Source organism: Staurois parvus, unplaced genomic scaffold (genome assembly GCF_062004578.1).
Source record: "Staurois parvus isolate SC_StPar_1 unplaced genomic scaffold, SC_StPar_1.0 ptg002360l, whole genome shotgun sequence".
Classification (NCBI taxonomy): Eukaryota; Metazoa; Chordata; class Amphibia; order Anura; family Ranidae; genus Staurois; species Staurois parvus.
The window spans coordinates 923,923-944,471 of record NW_028320156.1 but is presented as its reverse complement, the minus strand read 5'-3'; the positions used below and the strand labels follow the sequence as shown (position 1 = coordinate 944,471).

At 47.4% G+C, this 20,549-nt stretch overlaps 1 protein-coding gene across 4 annotated transcripts in view; it reads right to left on the bottom strand.

Annotated features, from left to right (window-relative positions):
• TRIM9 (tripartite motif containing 9) overlaps window positions 1-20,549 on the bottom strand; it is a 174,717-nt gene that overhangs the window by 64,664 nt on the left and 89,504 nt on the right. The window lies entirely within an intron of this gene.

Genomic DNA, 20,549 nt, shown 5'->3' with positions numbered 1-20,549 from the left:
ATGATGATGATGAAGAAGAATAAGAAGAAGAAGATGAGGATGATGATGATGAAGAAGAAGAAGAAGAGGATGATGATGATGATGAAGAAGAAGAAGAGGATGATGATGATGATGATGATGAAGAGGATGATGAAGAAGAAGAGGATGAAGAAGAAGAGGATGATGATGATGAAGAAGAAGAGGATGATGATGATGATGATGATGATGAAGAAGAAGAGGATGATGATGATGATGATGAAGAAGAAGAAGAAGAGGATGATGAAGAAGAAGAGGATGAAGAAGAAGAGGATGATGAAGAAGAAGAGGATGATGATGAAGAAGAGGATGATGAAGAAGAGGATGATGAAGAAGAAGAAGAAGATGATGATGATGATGAAGAAGAAGAAGAAGGATGAAAAATAAGAGGAATTCCAGTACGGCAAAAAGTGTCTCTGCAGAGAGCTCCGCTATTTCTTTGACAGTTCCTTGACATTTATAGCGGTTGCAACATTGTATCTATTTGTTTCCGAATAAAAACATCTGTATCCTAAATGGATACAACTAGATACATTGTTGCAACCGCTATAAATGTCAAAGAACTGTCAAAGAAATAGCGGAGCTCTCTGCAGGGACACTTTTTGCCGGCTGTAGACGGGATGAAAATCGACCAATTTTTTTTTACCATTGCTGGTAACGTCGGCCGCTTGAACGACCGATTTTTCGTTTTTTAAAAGAAAAATCGGCCGTTTTTCTCCCCGTCTATGGCCTGCATAAGTGTGAGGAGGAAGGGGCTGACAGTCTAAGTTTCTTAAAATATATAGATTTTGTTTAGCCAAATTAGTTACCAAACATGGATGTTTAAGCAAATCACATATGCTGGAATGTTATTGTTTCAGTTGAATAAATTGATTTAAATTGTTATTATTAAGGTAATGATTATTTTTCTCCTTCCTAAGTACAACAGAAAAGTTGTCCAAATATGAATGATTAACCTATTAAACTGGGGATAAAAAAACTAATATGAAAAGTTGTTATTCTAAAAATCTTCATCTACTTGTATATTAAAGTTATACCAGCAAGAATTAGTCTTTATGTAGAAAACTAGGATTTACATCAATCCTTACTGACTAGTGATTTAAATCAAATCCACCCTGGGAGGGCCTGATCCTTGGAGCTTACAATCTAGGAGTTTTTAAGCTCTTAGAAGCTGTTATCAGCATTTTTCTGCTCCTGGAAGGTAAATAGTGTTCTCCTATGTGTCCATGCACACTAGTCTAGGCTATTAGCATTTTCTGAGCTTCAGCATCTGGGAGCAGAAACATTTTTTTTTTATAGAGTTCTTGAAAGTGTTTTTTCAGCAGATGTTAAATGTTACTTAAAACGCTCCTAACAGCTTTTTTCTACATGTACTGAAAAAAAGCTAAAAAAACCTCTAACGCTCCCAAATGCTACTAAAACGCTATTACCAGCAATTTTTCCAGTGTTTTTTTAGCTTAAAAAAATGCTAGTGTGCATGGAGCCTTGTAATGATTTCAGCATACAGGCAGTTGTATGTAGAGTCAGTAAAGGGTACATAGGGCAAGCATACACTATAAAAGGTGTTGCCTCTTCGTTCCAGCTTCTAAGTCAAGTGATTATTGCACTGTATTATTCTGCACCAGTAAAAGAATAAAGTAGATGTAAAACCAAACTGGATGCCATCATTTTCAAAAGCACTGGCCATGTTTCTGTTCATAAAATACTGCTTTCCTCTTTATTTGATTCTCTTTTGCATCTCAGTGCTGCTCTCCTGCAGCCTCTTTCAGCCACTTCCTGTCTACACACTCTCATCCTGCACTGGATGCACATCCTTGCTTTGGACCAGCTCCCCCATAGTGATAGAGGTGGACCATATACTGTATGGGCAATGTGCGGTCACACAGCCACATCTTCACGGGGGGTGCATGTGACAGGGATACAATGTAGGAGCAGAACTGGGGGGGGGGGGGGGCAGTTGGCACCCTATTAGAGGAGGTCCCTGAACCTGGACCTTCCCAGCAGGATCATCAGGAATTATTTTAATGAAAGGTTCAGATTAAAAAGAACTGAAAACAACTTTTGGAATTGCATTGACAGGTTAAAGCTTGCATGTTAGTGATTGGGGTACATTAAGGGGCGTATTTAAAAAACAATACAGAGCTATTAGTCCTGTGAAAATGAATGTGCATTTATTCTGTGCAAATGGGGTAAAAATCAAATGTTATTAAGCTACTTTATCTCCACGTCGAGTGTTATTCATACAGACTATAGCAGGGGTGTCAAACTCAATTTCATTGCCAGCTGTATGGTGGCCCTCAAAGGGCCAGTTGTATGTGTAAGACTAGATGTCCAGAGCACCCCACCCCCACATCAGATGTCAAGAGCCCCCCCACCATCAGAAGTCAAGAGTCCTCCACCTTCCCTTACATCACAGTGCACCTCCTTAGCTTGCTTCTGCCGGGAAGAAGCTGGGAGAGGAGCTGTGAAGCAGACAGTGCAGAGTCTGGAGAAGGAGCAGAGGAGGGCTGGAGGTAGCTGCTTGTGTCTGCAGAATGCTGACACCAGAGGAGGTGGAGATGAGAGGTTAATGCGCAGGATCTGTAGGAGGAGTTCTTACTCCTCTCTGCTGCCAACTGCTGAGACAAGAGTGAGAGTGGAGACGTAGGGGGTGCCGCAGCTGCTGGAGATGTGAGGGCCACATGAAATAGCCTGGGCAGAGATGAGCCTCTCCACGGCTGCATGGAGTAGCACAAGAGCACAAGATCTGGCAGAGGACTTCTGACCTCCTCTCTGCTGCAGACAGCTGAGACAAGGTGGGGGTGGAGACGAGGGGTTGCCACAGCCGCAGGAGAGGTGTGAGGGCCACAAGAATTAGCCCAGGCAGAGACAAGCCTCTCCACGACTGCATGGAGTAGCACAAGATCTGGCAGAGGACTTCTAACCTCCTCTCTGCTGCAGACTGCTGAGACAAGGTGGGGGAAAAGATGTAGGGGGTGCCGCAGCTGCAGGAGAGGTGTGAGGACCCCATGAAATGGCCTGGGCAGAGACGAGCCTCTCCACGGCTGCAAGGAGTAGCACAAGATCTGGCAGAGGACTTCTGACCTCCTCTCTGCTGCAGACAGCTGAGACAAGGTGGGGATGGAGACGAGGGGTTGCCACAGTCGCAGGAGAAGTGTGAGGGCCACAAGAATTAGCCCGGGCAGAGACGAGCCTCTCCACGACTGCATGGAGTAGCACAAGATCTGGCAGAGGACTTCTGACCTCCTCTCTGCTGCAAACTGCTGAGACAAGGTTGGGGAAAAGATGTAGGGAGTGCCGCAGCTGCAGGAAAGGTGTGAGGGCCACATGAAATAGCCTGGGCAGAGAAGAGCCTCTCCACGGCTGCATGGAGTAGCACAAGATCTGGCAGAGGATTTCTGACTTCCTCTCTGCTGCAGACTGCTGAGACAAAATGGAGGCAGAGACAATGGGGGTGCCGCAGCTGAAGGAGAGGTGTGAGGGCCACATGAAATAGCTTGGGCAGAGATGAGCCTCTCCACGGCTGCAAGGAGTAGCACAAGATCTGGCAGAGGACTTCTGGCCTCCTCTCTGCTGCAGACTGCTGAGACAAGGTGGGGACGAAGGTGAAGGGGCTGCAGGAGAGGTGCGAGGGCCACATGGAATGCCCTGCAGAGCCGGATTTGGCCCATAGGCCTTGTGTTTGACACATGGGGAACAGAGTGAACCAGGAAAATCCTGCATTATGACCACCCAATTCTGTGATCATCGTCTCCATCGAGTGACCCTAGTGTGGCATTTTCCTGGTTCAAGTCTAATTACTAGAGATGAGCGAAGTATTCAAAAATTCGATTCGACTGATTCGGCGAATTCATGGAAAAATTTCGATTCGAGTCGAATATATTCGCTGCGAATTTAACTTATAAAAGGGTGTTTCTAGGCTTCAGAGAGACTTTATATTAGTGCAGAACACTGTACCTTTAATTTAAATGCCCTTGGAGTCTGCTGGGGAAGAGAAATAATACTGACAGTCAGTATGACATGCAGATGAGTGCCGTCGATCTTAGAATCACCGCACACTTCACTCATTTGGGCAGTCACGGGGCCAAAACCAGAGTGTGGAGCCACAGTGTGGCGGTGGAGGCAGCAGCAATGGGAGGCCATACAGCACCCTATGACAAAAATGGAAACCACCAGCAGTGTGAGGAGACCTGAAAGTGGCACATGGCAGAGTGTGGCGATGGAGACAGCAGCAATGGGAGGCCGTACAGGGACCCATGACACACTCTGGACCTGGCAGCAGCATGAGGAGGCGGTACAGGGGCCCATGACAGATTACGGGCCTGGCAGCAGCATGAGGAGTCGGTACGGGGGCCCATGGCAGATTACGGGCCTGGCAGCAGCAATGGGAGGCCGTACAGGGACCCATGACACACTCTAAACCTGGCAGCAGCATGGGGAGGCGGTACAGGGGCCCATGACAGATTACGGGCCTGGCAGCAGCATGAGGAGTCGGTACGGGGGCCCATGACACACTCTGGACCTGGCAGCAGCATGAGGAGGCGGTACAGGGGCACATGACAGATTACGAGCCTGGCAGCAGCAACTTGGACAGGAGGACGTTCAGCTTCTGCACCGTCGGGTGCGTGCTCGCAAACTGTTGTCTCTTGGAAACGGATTCCAAGAAAGACTGCTGACGGAATCCGTGAAGAGGAGTAGCAGGAGAAGGAGCATCTGAACGAGCGGAATATGCCAACAAGCGACAACAGGGGCCCATGACAGATTACGGGCCTGGCAGCAGCATGAGGAGTCAGTACGGGGGCCCATGGCAGATTAGGGGCCTGGCAGCAGCTATGGGAGGCCCGTAATCTGCCAGCACCCTATGACAAAAAATGGAACACACCAGCAGTGTGAGGAGACCTGAAAGTGGCACATGGCAGAGTGTGGCGATGGAGACAGCAGCAATGGGAGGCCGTACAGGGACCCATGAGAGACTCTGGACTTGGCAGCAGCATGAGGAGGCGGTATAGGGGCCCATGGCAGATTAGGGGCCTGGCAGCAGCTATGGGAGGCCCGTAATCTGCCAGCACCCTATGACAAAAAATGGAACACACCAGCAGTGTGAGGAGACCTGAAAGTGGCACATGTTTGGGGCATGATTCATGGCGGATTTAGTCAGTTGTGTCAGGAACTGGTGGTTTGAAATCCAGACTAATCCACGCCTGATTCATTTTCACAAACGTCAGTCTCTCCACACTTTGGGTGGACAGTCGTGTCCTCCGCGGAGTTACAATACCTCCTGCCGCACTAAACACGTGCTCCGATGCCACGCTACTGGCCGGGCATGACAGCCTTTCAAGGGCAAATTCAGCTAGTTGGGGCCAAAGGTCAAGTTTCGTTGCCCAGTAGTCAAGGGGATTGTCTACCTCGGTTGGCAGGGTGCTGTCCAATTAGGCCCAAGCCTGTTGTTTGAGGTCCTGCTCCAGGTCCACCTGATGCTGCTGCTGCTGCGGCTGGTTAGTAGTTTCCTCACTGCGCTGGTGAAGAAAGCTACTCATCATCGACTGCAGACTGAGGCAGCCGCTGCTGGTGGAGCTGCCACTGCTCCTACCACCCCACCCCTCCCCTGCTGCCATGGCAGCGGAACGTGAGCGCACAGGGCCCACAGTGTCTGAGGATGGACGTTGGCGCACAAAGGCAGAGACCAACTGACTACATAGGTGGTTTTTATAGTACGTTATTTTGGCCTCCCTCTCAGCAGGTGTGAAAAAGGCCACCATTTTTGAACGGTAGCGAGGGTCCAACAAGGTGGACAGCCAAAAGTCATCCCTCTGTCTGATGGTTATTATTCGGCTGTCGCTACGCAAGCAACCGAGCATGCTATGGGCCATTTGTGCCAAGGAATGCGAGGGACTCCCTGCCTCCATCTCCACAGCATACTGCCACGGTGCGTCTGGGTCCTCTGTCTCCTCCTCCTCCTCCTCTACCAGATGCTCCTGCTCCTCCACTCCTGTCCGCTGAGTGGAAAAACCACCCATTTCACTCAATAATTCCTGAGCACCAATGTCCTCCTCTACCTCCTCCTCTTCTTCCTGTCCTGCCCCCACAGGGGTCATGTGGCGTTGAGATCTGTGCGCCACGTCTACCGCACCCTGACCAGCCATTGTTAACAGCATTTGTTCCAGGACGTGCAACAGAGGAATGACGTCGTTCATCCCATAGTCCTGCCGACTCACGAATAGCGTGGCCTCCTCAAAGGGCCTGAGCAAGCGGCAGGTGTCACGCATGAGCTGCCAATGGCTGACATCGAAGTTACACAGGGGAGTACCTTTATCCGCTTGTAACATCAGGAAATCGGTGATGGCCTTTCGCTGCTCGTAAAGGCGGTCTAACATGTGTAGGGTTGAATTCCACCTTGTTGCAACGTCGCAGATCAGGCGATGATGTGGAATTCCGTTCTGCCGCTGCAGCTCAATGAGGGTGTGCTTTGCGGTGTAGGAATGGCTGAAATGCATGCAAAGTTTACGTGACATTTTAAGGATGTCTTGCAGTGGGATGGTGGATTTTAGGAACCGCTTGACAACCAGATTGAACACGTGAGCCATGCATGGCGCATGGCACAACCTTCCTTGACGCAGAGCAGACACCATGTTCTTTCCGTTGTCGGTCAACATGGTTCCGATTTTCAGTTTGCGCGGAGACAGCCATCTGTCGATTTCTCTGTTCATTACACTCAGAAGTTCCTCCCCTGTGTGACTACGTTCGCCAAGGCATACCAGGTGCAGAACAGCGTGACACCGTTGCGCCCTGCACATGTGATATGCCGGTCGGGTAATGGGACTTGGCACGGGGGTGGCGGCTGAGGACACGGCGGAAGAAGAGGTGGTAGAGGCGGACATCTTTTGTGGACCAAGGACGTGCAAACGTGGAGGCAAAAGCGGCGTGACCTGTCCAAGTTGCTGGTGCGGCTGTGACGGCACCACGTTCACCCAGTGGGCCGTAAATGACATGTACTGTCCCTGACCGTAGTTACAGCTCCACACGTCGGCGCTGCCGTGCACTTTGGCAGAGACCGACATGCTCAAAGACTGGCCCACCATCTCTTCTACATGTGAATGCAGGGCTGGCACTGCCTTTTTGGCGAAGAAATGACGGCTTGGCACTCTCCACCGCGGCGCGGCACAAGCCATCATTACTCGGAAAGGTGCTGAGTCCACCACTTGGAAAGGGAGGGACTGCAGCACCAGCAACTTGGACAGGAGGACGTTCAGCTTTTGCACCGTCGGGTGCGTGCTCGCAAACTGTTGTCTCTTGGAAACGGATTCCAAGAAAGACTGCTGACGGAATCCGTGAAGAGGAGTAGCAGGAGAAGGAGCATCTGAACGAGCGGAAGATGCCAACGAGCGACAACTCCCCTCAGCAGAGGTGTTGGAGCCTTGACTGGCTGATGGAGGGCGATTGACGTCGGGTGACGGAGCAAGTAACGGAGCGGGTGATGGAGCGGGGGCTGGGGCGGGCAGAACCGCCGTATCTTTATCACGGTTTTCCCAGGCCACCAAATGGCGACGCTGCATATGCTGCCGCAACGCTGTAGTCCCAACATGGGCCCCCTGGCCACGCTTGACTTTCTGGCCACATAGTCGACATACGGCTACGTTTACTTCCTCGGGCGGCTTGACAAAAAATTGCCACACCGCCGAGTAGGAAACTTTGCCCCCGATACTCCTCACTGGCTGACTGCTGCTTCCTCCGTGCACACCGGCACCACTACTGGCCGTGGTGGTAGGCTGCAGTGGAGCTGGTGCTCTACTCCGTGGCCGTTTGGCTCCACTGACACTGCTGCGACCCTGCTGCCTCCTGGGCAACCCACCGACTGTTTCGCTCACTGCCAAGCTGCCACCCTCTTCTCCTGATGATGCGGAAGAAATTGCCTGATGACGACGAGGCTGCCAAGTGCGATCAACCTCCTCATCATCAAGTAGGGTCTCCGCCTCACTACTAGCCCCCTCGGCTGCGTCTGGGTCAGGAGACAGACCTGTCTCTAGACCGGCTACCGAGCCACTCTCCTCGCCACTACTTCTTCGCCTGGCTGCTGAAAAGGCGGATGTCTCCCCCCGTTCCTGACCGCCCTCTATTAGCTCTTCCTCACTGTACAGTGGGGCTGAGCCCACAGCATGCGATACTTCGCTTGGTGAGGGAACACCAAAGGACAGGGGCAGGTAGAGGACACGTGATTTCAGTGGGCTTGGTCCCGGGCCATGCCAACTAACGGTTGTGTCTGACGTACCCACCGACCGTTGGCTGTAGGTGTCAGAGGTGACCTGGGAAGAGGAAGACGACCGAGCCAACCAATCGACGACGGCAGGGTTGTCGGTGGAGACACGACCGCTGGATGACACCGGGAGCACTGGCCTCTGGCTGCGAATAGTGCTGCCTCGACCCCTTCCTCTGCTGCCACGTCTGCTCGCTCCTAAAACATTGCCTCCTCTGCCACTCCTCTGCATGTTGTCTGACATACTCTTTAATTCAACGATTCTGTGTCCCTGAGTAACAATTCTGTGTCCCTGAGTAACAATTCTGTGTCTGTCCCTGAGTAACAATTCTGTGGCCCTAAGTAACGGTTCTGTGGCCCTCAGTAACAATTCTGTGTCCCTCAGTAACAATTCTGTGTCTGTCCCTGAGTAACAATTATGTGGCCCTAAGTAACGGTTCTGTGGCCCTAAGTAACAATTCTGTCCCTGATTAACGTTTATGTGGCCCTAAGTAACGGTTCTGTGGCCCTCAGTAACAATTCTGTGTCCCTGAGTAACAATTCAGTGTCTGTCCGAGTAACAATTCTGTGGCCCTAAGTAACAGTTCTGTGGCCCTCAGTAACAATTCTGTGTCCCTGAGTAACAATTCTGTGGCCCTAAGTAACGGTTCTGTGGCCCTCAGTAACAATTCTGTGTCCCTGAGTAACAATTCTGTGGCCCTAAGTAACGGTTCTGTGGCCCTCAGTAACAATTCTGTGTCCCTGAGTAACAATTCTGTGTCTGTCCGAGTAACAATTCTGTGGCCCTAAGTAACAGTTCTGTGGCCCTCAGTAACAATTCTGTGTCCCTGAGTAACAATTCTGTGGCCCTAAGTAACAGTTCTGTGGCCCTCAGTAACAATTCTGTGTCCCTGAGTAACAATTCTGTGGCCCTAAGTAACGGTTCTGTGGCCCTCAGTAACAATTCTGTGTCCCTGAGTAACAATTCTGTGTCTGTCCGAGTAACAATTCTGTGGCCCTAAGTAACAGTTCTGTGGCCCTCAGTAACAATTCTGTGTCCCTGAGTAACAATTCTGTGGCCCTAAGTAACAGTTCTGTGGCCCTCAGTAACAATTCTGTGTCCCTGAGTAACAATTCTGTGGCCCTAAGTAACGGTTCTGTGGCCCTCAGTAACAATTCTGTGTCCCTGAGTAACAATTCTGTGTCTGTCCGAGTAACAATTCTGTGGCCCTAAGTAACAGTTCTGTGGCCCTCAGTAACAATTCTGTGTCCCTGAGTAACAATTCTGTGGCCCTAAGTAACGGTTCTGTGGCCCTCAGTAACAATTCTGTGTCCCTGAGTAACAATTCTGTGGCCCTAAGTAACGGTTCTGTGGCCCTCAGTAACAATTCTGTGTCCCTGAGTAACAATTCTGTGTCTGTCCGAGTAACAATTCTGTGGCCCTAAGTAACAGTTCTGTGGCCCTCAGTAACAATTCTGTGTCCCTGAGTAACAATTCTGTGGCCCTAAGTAACAGTTCTGAGGCCCTCAGTAACAATTCTGTGTCCCTGAGTAACAATTCTGTGGCCCTAAGTAACGGTTCTGTGGCCCTCAGTAACAATTCTGTGTCCCTGAGTAACAATTCTGTGTCTGTCCGAGTAACAATTCTGTGGCCCTAAGTAACAGTTCTGTGGCCCTCAGTAACAATTCTGTGTCCCTGAGTAACAATTCTGTGGCCCTAAGTAACGGTTCTGTGGCCCTCAGTAACAATTCTGTGTCCCTGAGTAACAATTCTGTGGCCCTAAGTAACGGTTCTGTGGCCCTCAGTAACAATTATGTGTCCCTGAGTAACAATTCTGTGTCTGTCCGAGTAAGAATTCTGTGGCCCTAAGTAACGGTTCTGTGGCCCTCAGTAACAATTCTGTGTCCCTCAGTAACAATTCTGTGTCCCTCAGTAACAATTCTGTGTCTGTCCCTGATTAACGTTTACGTGGCCCTAAGTAACGGTTCTGTGGCCCTCAGTAACAATTCTGTGTCCCTGATTAACGTTTCTGTGGCCCTAAGTAACGGTTCTGTGGCCCTCAGTAACAATTCTGTGTCCCTCAAGAAACAATTCTGTGTCTGTCCGTGAGTAACAATTCTGTGGCCCTAAGTAACGGTTCTGTGGCCCTCAGTAACAATTCTGTGTCCCTGATTAACGTTTATGTGGCCCTAAGTAACGGTTCTGTGGCCCTCAGTAACAATTCTGTGTCCCTGATTAACGTTTCTGTGGCCCTAAGTAACGGTTCTGTGGCCCTCAGTAACAATTCTGTGTCCCTCAGTAACAATTCTGTGTCTGTCCCTGAGTAACAATTCTGTGGCCCTAAGTAACGGTTCTGTGGCCCTCAGTAACAATTCTGTGTCCCTGATTAACTTTTATGTGGCCCTAAGTAACGTTTCTGTGGCCCTCAGTAACAATTCTGTGTCCCTCAGTAACAATTCTGTGTCTGTCCCTGAGTAACATATCTGTGGCCCTAAGTAACGGTTCTGTGGCCCTCAGTAACAATTCTGTGTCCCTGAGTAACAATTCTGTGGCCCTAAGTAACGGTTCTGTGGCCCTCAGTAACAATTCTGTGTCCCTGAGTAACAATTCTGTGGCCCTAAGTAACGGTTGTGGCCCTCAGTAACAATTCTGTGTCCCTCAGTAACAATTCTGTGTCTGTCCCTGAGTAATAATTATGTGGCCCTAAGTAACGGTTATGTGGCCCTCAGTAACAATTCTGTGTCCCTGAGTAACGTTTCTGTGGCCCTAAGTAACGGTTCTGTGGCCCTCAGTAACAATTCTGTGTCCCTGAGTAACAATTCTGTGTCTGTCCCTGAGTAACAATTCTGTGGCCCTCAGTAACAATTCTGTGTCCCTGAGTAACGTTTCTGTGGCCCTAAGTAACAATTCTGTGGCCCTCAGTAACAATTCTGTGTCTGTCCCTGAGTAACAATTCTGTGGCCCTAACTAACGTTTCTGTGGCCCTAAGTAACAATTCTCTGGCACTCAGTAACAATTCTGTCTGTCCCTGAGTAACAATTCTGTGGCCCTAACTAACGTTTCTGTGGCCCTAAGTAACAATTCTCTGGCACTCAGTAACAATTCTGTCTGTCCCTGAGTAACAATTCTGTGGCCCTAAGTAACAATTCTGTGGCCCTCAGTAACAATTCTGTGTCTGTCCCTGAGTAACAATTCTGTGGCCCTAACTAACGTTTCTGTGGCCCTAAGTAACAGTTCTGTGGCCCTCAGTAACAATTCTGTGTCTGTCCCTGAGTAACAATTCTGTGGCCCTAACTAATGTTTCTGTGGCCCTAAGTAACAGTTCTGTGGCCCTCAGTAACAATTCTGTGTCTGTCCCTGAGTAACAATTCTGTGGCCCTAATAACGTTTCTGTGGCCCTAAGTAACAGTTCTGTGGCCCTCAGTAACAATTCTGTCTGTCCCTGAGTAACAATTCTGTGGCCCTAACTAGCGTTTCTTTGGCCCTAAGTAACGATTCTGTGGCCCTCATTAACAATTCTGTGTCCCTGAGTAATGCTTCTCTGTCCCTAAGTAACTTTTCTCTGTCCCCAAGTAACGTTTCTGTGGCCCTAACTCTGTCCCTAATACAGACAGCTCTGCCTCTCTTGAATGACTGGAGGCAAATGAAGACTTCTAAAATGGCCGCTATTTATAGCTCGACCATTACAGTGCTGGCTGGCTGCTGATTGGCTAATGCGATCACATGTCATTAAGGAATGCATTATGGGTCAGCGCGCCTTGTCTGCGCGCCTTCCCAGACATCCCCGCTCCGTCGCCGCACATGTCCGCCGCCATTTTAGGAAAAATTTCGATTCGCGCGTCCGAAGTAGGCTATTTTTCGGATTTTCCAATATTCGACTCGAATTCCACTTCGCCTACTTCGATTCGCTCATCTCTACTAATTACGTTCGATTTTGACACCATTCGCACAGACTAATGTACATTCAGTTCACAGGATGAAGAGTTCTGCAATTTTTTTTCTTTATCAGTGGGAGTGTTTTCCTCTTGTGAGTGAATTGTTACCTCGGTATCTCGCCGGTAGACTTCGCTGTAACAGAAAAGCTGCTTTTTTTTTTTTTTTTTCTTGGATTCAATTTACCGTTTCATCCCCCCGAGCCCCCCAGTTTGCCCACGGCAATTTTCCACCTCCAATAAAATCTTTTAGGATTCAGACTTTAGGAAATCCGATAGAAGGAGATTAATTATATAATATTGCAGGCTGCGAGTTACATGAGGTGAGCGGCGTAATGCTCGCTGTTGCCTGGAATGAAATATGTATCGCTCGCTGGGGAGCGGCAACACAGAAAAACATAAAAGATGCAGAAGAAAGGGGAAAGCTGGATGCCTGGTGTCTCAGGAGAGCCGGGAGCCTGGCGAGATTGGATTCTGCTGCGACACAACAGACGGTGTTTGTTTACTGCAACAGAATCATTCTGGACAGAGGGATTGCTTTACAAATAATGCCATTCACCTGAAGCCACATATATGGGAGGAATACACAGACAGCTTCAATTTCATTATATTTTGCCTTCCATGATCCTCCTTTCCCCTCATCGACATGCTATGTTTTCAGCGCATACGTTATTTTAGATTTAGTGATGTCATTACTGGGATCTCTGTGATGCTCTATGCAATGCAGGCAGATCATAGCTTGTAGGAGGGGCCGGCAGGGTGTTGTACATATCTTCCTGAAAACATCACAGCACGCTGCCTCAGTATTCCTCTACAGAGCCCCCAATCCTGGTGCTAGAAGTGGGCTTGCTCTTGGGAGGAGTTATGCAAATATAAAAATGCCTTAATGGGTGGGTGTCAGTCTGGAGGAATGGAAGCCCGTAGACAGACTGTATTTGCATGCAGACCAACCTAGGTAACGCCCACATGTGAGGCTGAGACTCCATGAGTGAAAGAAATTAAATCAAATAAATAAAAAAAGACGGGCCAAGCAGTCAGACTGGGAAAAAATAGCTGGATGATGCTGGACGTCCTCCAGCCAGGAGATGGGGCGGGCTCTATCTCACTTGTTGCAGCTGTGAAACGGTTGTAGTGATTGGGGGTTGGCAGGAGCAGCTCCTGACCATGTGACCAACTGTAATAGCCAATCGCAGTAGTCATGCTATCAGGAGTCCTTCCCAAGACTCTGTAAAAGGGATGAAGAGACTGGGCAGGAATAGGTTAAAGCACCACTGTGTATTATTATTATTATACAGGATTTATGGCGCCAACAGCTTTACATTATAGTGGGAGACAATACAGCAACAATACAGTTCAATACAAGAGGGATAGGAGGGCCCTGATCCTGGGAGCTTACAATCTAGGAGACATTTCCAGATACATAATAAGGAAAAGCAGCACAGTGGCTAAATGGTTAGCACTTCCACCTGGCAGTACTAGGATCGTTAGTTCAAATCCCAACCACAGCATCTCCTGCCTGGAGTTTGCATGTTCTCCCTGTGCCTGTATGGGTTTTTTCCGGGTACTCTGGTTTCCACCGACACTCCAAAGACATGCTGGTAGGTGAGTTGGCTCCTGTCTAGATTGTCCCATGTATGTATGAATGTGAGTTAGGGACCTCAGGTTGTACACCCCTTGAGGGTTAGGGACTGATGTGAATGTACAATATATATGTAAAGCGCTGAGTAAATGGACAGTGCTGTATAAGTACCTGAAATAAATAAAAATAAAGAGGAGATACCCAATGCAGGGTTTCCTTCTGAGATAGATGACATCAGAACACATGTCCCTATTGAAAGATTTCCCTTCTATTATTGTTGTAATGAGACTGTAACATTTTTTAAAATTTGGAAATAGGTTTATCCAGTTATATTCTGTGTATCCAAGAAAGAATCCAGGACTTTTTTAAAGCAATCCACTAAGCTGGCCAGAACCAACTCTTGAGGGAGTCTATTCCACATTGTCACAGCTCTTACTGTGAAGAAACCTTTCCATGTTTGGAGATTAAATTTCTTTTCCTCCAGATATAAAGAGTGCCCCCTTGTCCTCTGTGATGACCTCAGGGTGAATAACTACACCGAGTTCACTATATGAACCACTGATGTATTTATACATAAAGATCATATCCCCCCTTATGTATTATACATGGAGATCATATCCCCCCTTATGTATTATACATGGTGATCACATCCCCCCTTATGTATTATACATGGAGATCATATCCCCCCTTATGTATTATACATGGTGATCATATCCCCCCTTATGTATTATACATGGTGATCATATCCCCCCTTATGTATTATACATGGTGATCATATCCCCCCTTATGTATTATACATGGAGATAATATCCCCTCTTATGTATTATACATGGAGATCATATCCCCCCCTTATGTATTATACATGGAGATCATATCCTCCCCCTTATGTATTATACATGGAGATCATATCCCCCCTTATGTATTATACATGGAGATCATATCCCCCCTTATGTATTATACATGGAGATCATATCCCCCTTATGTATTATACATGGAGATCATATCCCCCCCTATGTATTGTACATGGAGATCATATCCCCCCTTATGTATTATACATGGAGATCATATCCCCCCTTATGTATTATACATGGAGATCATATCCCCCCTTATGTATTATACATGGAGATCATATCCCCCTTTGTATTATACATGGAGATCATATCCCCCCTTGTGTATTATACATGGAGATCATATCCCCCCTTATGTATTATACATGGAGATCATATCCCCCCTTATGTATTATACATGGTGATCATACCCCCCCTTATGTATTATACATGGAGATCATACCCCCCCTTATGTGTTATACATGGAGATCATATCCCCCCTTATGTATTATACATGGAGATCATATCCCCCCTTATGTATTATACATGGAGATCATATCCCCCCCTTATGTATTATACATGGAGATCATACCCCCCCTTATGTGTTATACATGGAGATCATATCCCCCTTATGTATTATACATGGAGATCATATCCCCCCTTGTGTGTGAATGGAGCTTTAAAGGAGAAGTACAGCCAAAGCTCTTTTGCATCACAGGAGAACAGTTTGTTCTGCACTCCTGTGGCCCGTTTTCAGCTGACATTGGGCTGAAGTTCGCTGTCGGCTGACGTCGCTCAGCCGGCCCAGGCTGGCGAAAGATCCTGACTTTAAAATCGGGATACACCCCAGAGTCTGGAGCGGCACCTGGCTCAGCCTCTCAGTGATCCGTTGAGAGCTTGCACTGCCCCCCCACAACCCAGCACTCCAGTGAACGCGGAGGGGGTCAGAGCACAGAGCGGTGACTGACAGTCTGCTCAGAGCAGCTGTGAGAACTCCGCAATTAGTGGTCATAACACACTTAGAGCCTTAGAGATCTCACAGTGAGAGCCGTCAGGGACGTTGCATCCACCTGGATGACTGGAGTCCTAACTGATCACATGTGCAGCACCATGACAATTGCAGATCAGACAGAGGCCAAGATGGCAGCTTCCTTGGCTGTGAAGGATAGGGGGGTTTAGTTCCACTAGTGGCTGAAAGTGGTTTTTGTGCTGGTGAGGGGTCGCTTTGGACTGACATTGTGTATCGCAGCAAAACCTGCTTTTTTATTTTGCTTTTATTGGTCTATAAAAGTAATATCAAACCATGTTTATTTCCATTCAGCAGAGAGGATCCACACTTACATTACATCGGGGTTTCTCCAAAGCTTGTTAGGGGTTCCTTGAACAATGAACGATTCCTGCCTCTCAGATAAGTTCCCACTGACAGCATTGATCTTTTTAACTATCTGTAAGGTGGGGGATTCTTCTTAATGACCATAAACGTAATGGGTGTTCTCCACATTCACCATCACACTAGTGTACCTTGAGCTTTACATATAGCAATTATAAGTGGGGGTTCCCTGAGACCGGGAAGTCATTTAAAATGTTTCTAAACCCCGAACCCTGCATTCGCTATATCTGGTCTCCCCGGACCCTGCATTCATTATATCTGGTCTCCCTGTACCCTGCATTCACTATATCTGGTCTCCCCGGACCCTGCATTCACTATATCTGGTCTCCAAGGACCCTGCATTCACTATATCCGGTCTCCCAGGACCCTGAATTCACTATATCTGGTCTCCAAGGACCCTGCATTCACTATATCCGGTCTCCCAGGACCCTGCATTCACTATATCTACTCTCCCAGGACCCTGCATTCACTATATCTGGTCTCCCCGGACCCTGCATTCACTATATCCGGTCTCTCCGGACCCTGCATTCACTATATTCGGTCTCCCCGGACTCTGCATTCACTATATCCGGTCTCCCCGGACTCTGCATTCACTATATCCGGTCTCCCCGGACCCTGCATTCACTATATCTGGTCTCCCCGGACCCTGCATTCACTATATCCGGTCTCTCCGGACCCTGCATTCACTATATTCGGTCTCCCCGGACCCTGCATTCACTATATCCGGTCTCCCCGGACCCTGCATTCATTATATACGGTCTCCCCGGACCCTGCATTCACTATATCTGGTCTCCCCGGACCCTGCATTCACTATATCTGATCTCCCCGGACCCTGCATTCACTATATCCGGTCTCCCCGGACCCTGCATTCACTATATCCGGTCTCCCAGGACCCTGAATTCACTATATCCGGTCTCCCAGGACCCTGCATTCACTATATCTGGTCTCCCAGGACCTTGCATTCACTATATCTGATCTCCCCGGGCCCTGCATTCACTATATCTGATATCTGCATTCACTATATATGGTGTCCCTGGAACCTGCATTCACTATATCTGATCTCCCCGAACCCTGCATTCACTATATCTGGTCTCCCTGGACCCTGCATTCCCTATATCTGATCTCCCTGGGCCCTGCATTCACTACATCTACTCTCCCGAACCCCGCATTCACTATATCTGGTCTCCCAGGACCCTGCATTCACTATATCTGGTCTCCTTGGACCCTGCATTCACTATATCTGATCTCCCCGGGCCCTGCATCCACTATATCTGGTCTCCCCGGGCCCTGCATTCACTATATCTGGTCTCCCACAGTACAGAGAACGTGAAAATGCAATTATTTTAGTAAATATAAAACTGCTAAATACCTTTTCTCATCAGCAGTATAAAACAGTCTTGTGACTTATATCAGTGTCCAGCAGAGCACTGGCTAAAGATTGTAGAAGGAGTTTTCATTTTACCCTGATTGTCCTATGAGGCTGCAGGACCTCTGACCCTCTGTCTGCACAACGCTGATTGGTCCTGTGCTGATCACATGCACTCTCCCAAGAAAAAAAATACTCTCTAGCAATACCCACCAAACTGAGCATTTGCAGCTTGCCCCCAAGGCTCTGTACTATCAGCAGATGGATTGGGGACAGTAGAAGAAGAGCAGGATCAGAGAAGACAGGATCAAACAGCCTTTTTACACAATGCAGTGGATTAACCCCTTAGGTTCCACAGTGAGTATAACAAGCATGCTTTACTGCATATACAGACTGATTTTACTATTTGTGGGTTTAGTAACACTTTAAAGGGTTCCTCCGTGTAAAAAGGTTTTGATAGAGACTGCTTTAGATGTTTAGTCTTCTTCCATTAAATTATGCCTTTCCTTTATGTTAGGCTGGCCCCCAAATCAAGGCTCCTGCGTTCTGTTTGTGGGTGTCTCCTTTACCCAGCAGGCTCCTAAGGAGACACCCTTGCATGCTGCTGTATATGGACTAGTATATTGACTAGTATATGGACTAGTCAACGAGGCACTGCACTGTATTTATTGGATTAAGGGTAAAAGGTTCTCTTAACAAGAAAGTATATTTAAACGTAGTCACTAAAATCTCAAATCCAAAAACCTTAACATGCTAATGTCATTTAAAAAGTAATTTTTAATGTTTTAAAATCTGCAACTTTCATTAAAATAATACCTGATGATCCTACCATGAAGATCCTTGTTCAGGCATTTCCTGCTACAGGATGACAACACTCTTTTTCTGTCTCCTGATTGTTCTCATGAGTTGTCATCGTCACAAGCTCCCCCAATGGAAACTACAGTGTTACTGATGCACATTGAACAGACATAGTACTTTGTTATCACCATCAGGAAACCCGTCCGGAAAATTGCCATGTGACCTTTGCTGGAATACATGTAGGCAGGAAATGGCTGCAAAGAGGCTGCGTGCGATCAGCAGCACTGATGTGACAAAGGATGAAGAAATTATGAAGTATACTATTAAGAAAGGCAGTTGCTTATGACACAATTAATTATTATTATTATCATCACAAAATGAAAGTGATACTACGTTTGGAGATTTGGAGAAGGGTGAGAGCAATGGAAGAGACTTTCCTGAGTTAAAAATACATAAAATACTTGAATAGAAAGTGAAGTTTAAAGCGGAGTTCCACTCACTCAGTAAAAAAATAAAAGTCAGCAGCTACAAAAACTGTAGCTGCTGACTGTTAAAAAACTGACACTCACCTGTCCAGCGGTGCCCCCGTCGCAGCCCGTTTCACTGGCCGTCCTGTATTCCATGTGCTGGCATCTTCAGTGTGGGCACCCGGCTGTGACAGCTTGCGGCTTCACAGCCGGGTGCCCACTGCGCATGCGTGAGAAGCGGTGAGTTTCCTGAATGGCCCCGTAGTCTTTTGGGACCTGTCACATGTCCCAGAAGACTATGGGGAGAGAGGGGAGGAGGACAACTTCCGCTTCTGATCGCCTAGGCGATCGCAGCGGAAGTGGGAGTGGGTACCTGTCAAATTCGGGTACCCGCTCCCCAAAGGTGCCAATCCTTAATGGGGAGCGGGGGACCGATTTTTAAAGCGGAACTTCCCCTTTTGGGTGGAACTCCGCTTTAAACTCCCTAGCGGTCTGATTATGTCCATATTTCTGTGCTCAAAGCGGTACATTTTTTTGCTTGGAAATATGTATTTTTTTTATTGTAGGCCTGTAATTCTTAGGAATAACTCACTGAAATCTGTCCGAACAAGAGTCTAGTAAACATCCTGGGTATGATAAAATTTGAAACACGAAATCATAAATTATAATTTAATAAATAATCATAAAAAATAATAATATAATAATAATAAATTTAATTCAATAATATAATCAAACCAAAAACACTGAAATTTGAAATATAGCGCCAAGTTCGCACATCACTGAGCAAAGTCGCAAAATTGTTTTCAGTGTCTGATGAGGAATTTCCCCCACGAATCATTATCACTCAATTCTGCAAGTGGTTCTGATTTACTATCACTGTTCTCTAGCCGGTCTAAAACCTCTTTTGACCTAAAGGGATGCTTTTTGGACGCCATGGACGTTTCTCAGTTTCCAGGCAGAAAGAACAGTAAAAATGCAGGCAGGGCGCCGGACAAAGCACTCGGGACAAAATGTATGTGAAATGGTTTGATACAGGAATGTTATACTATGTGATTTTAGTGAATTTAGTCACTTTTTGTCATTTTCAAATTTCCCGCCATTCCGTCCCGACGCTCGCAGGGGACGGAACCCAGATGACAGATGCCGGCATCGGCCGGAGGACATTACTGGGGACACTGCAGGAGGGACATCGCAGGAGCGCAGGACAAGGTAAGAGAAGGGCAGATCCCGCTGCAGGATATTCCTGAGTGTAGCTCGGGGTTACCGCTTGTGGTGCTGAAACTTTACCCCGACCTACACTCGGGAATACCACTAGGGAGGCTACGCAGACTTATTATAGAAACATAGAAAAGTGATGGCAGAAAGAGACTGAGTGGTCTATCAAGTCTGCCTGTTTTTTTTATTATTTTTTTTTGGGGGGGGGGTTGTTTAGGTTTTTTTTTTCCCCCAATAGTGTTTATTCCTTTTTCAAAAGAAATTACAAATCGGTACAGAGAAGATGAACATCTATTCCACCCCCCTCCCCGCCCCCACACACACCTCCATCCCATACAAACTGCAGCCCTTTTGGGCCGGAACAGGCAATCCACAAAATACAAAGTTTTATTAAGAAAAATAAATCTCAGGTTTTTTTTTTTTCCAATTGGTTTTGTTAACTTTTTTGTGTGACTATAGATCGATGTTTGTCCCAAGCATGTCGGAAGCTGTTTACTGTTGATTGTCTCACTACCTCTGCTGGAAGTTCATTCCAAGAATCAACTACTCATTCTGTACAATAGTACTTTCTGAGATTCGTGTTGAACTTTCCTCCAGTTAGTTGGAGGTCATGTCCCGTGTTCTTGATTTTGGTTTCATGTTGAAAATCCTGTCCTCCTGAACCTTATTCACCCCCTTGATGTATTTAAAGGTATTTACTAAAACTGGAGAGTGCAAAATCAGCTTTCA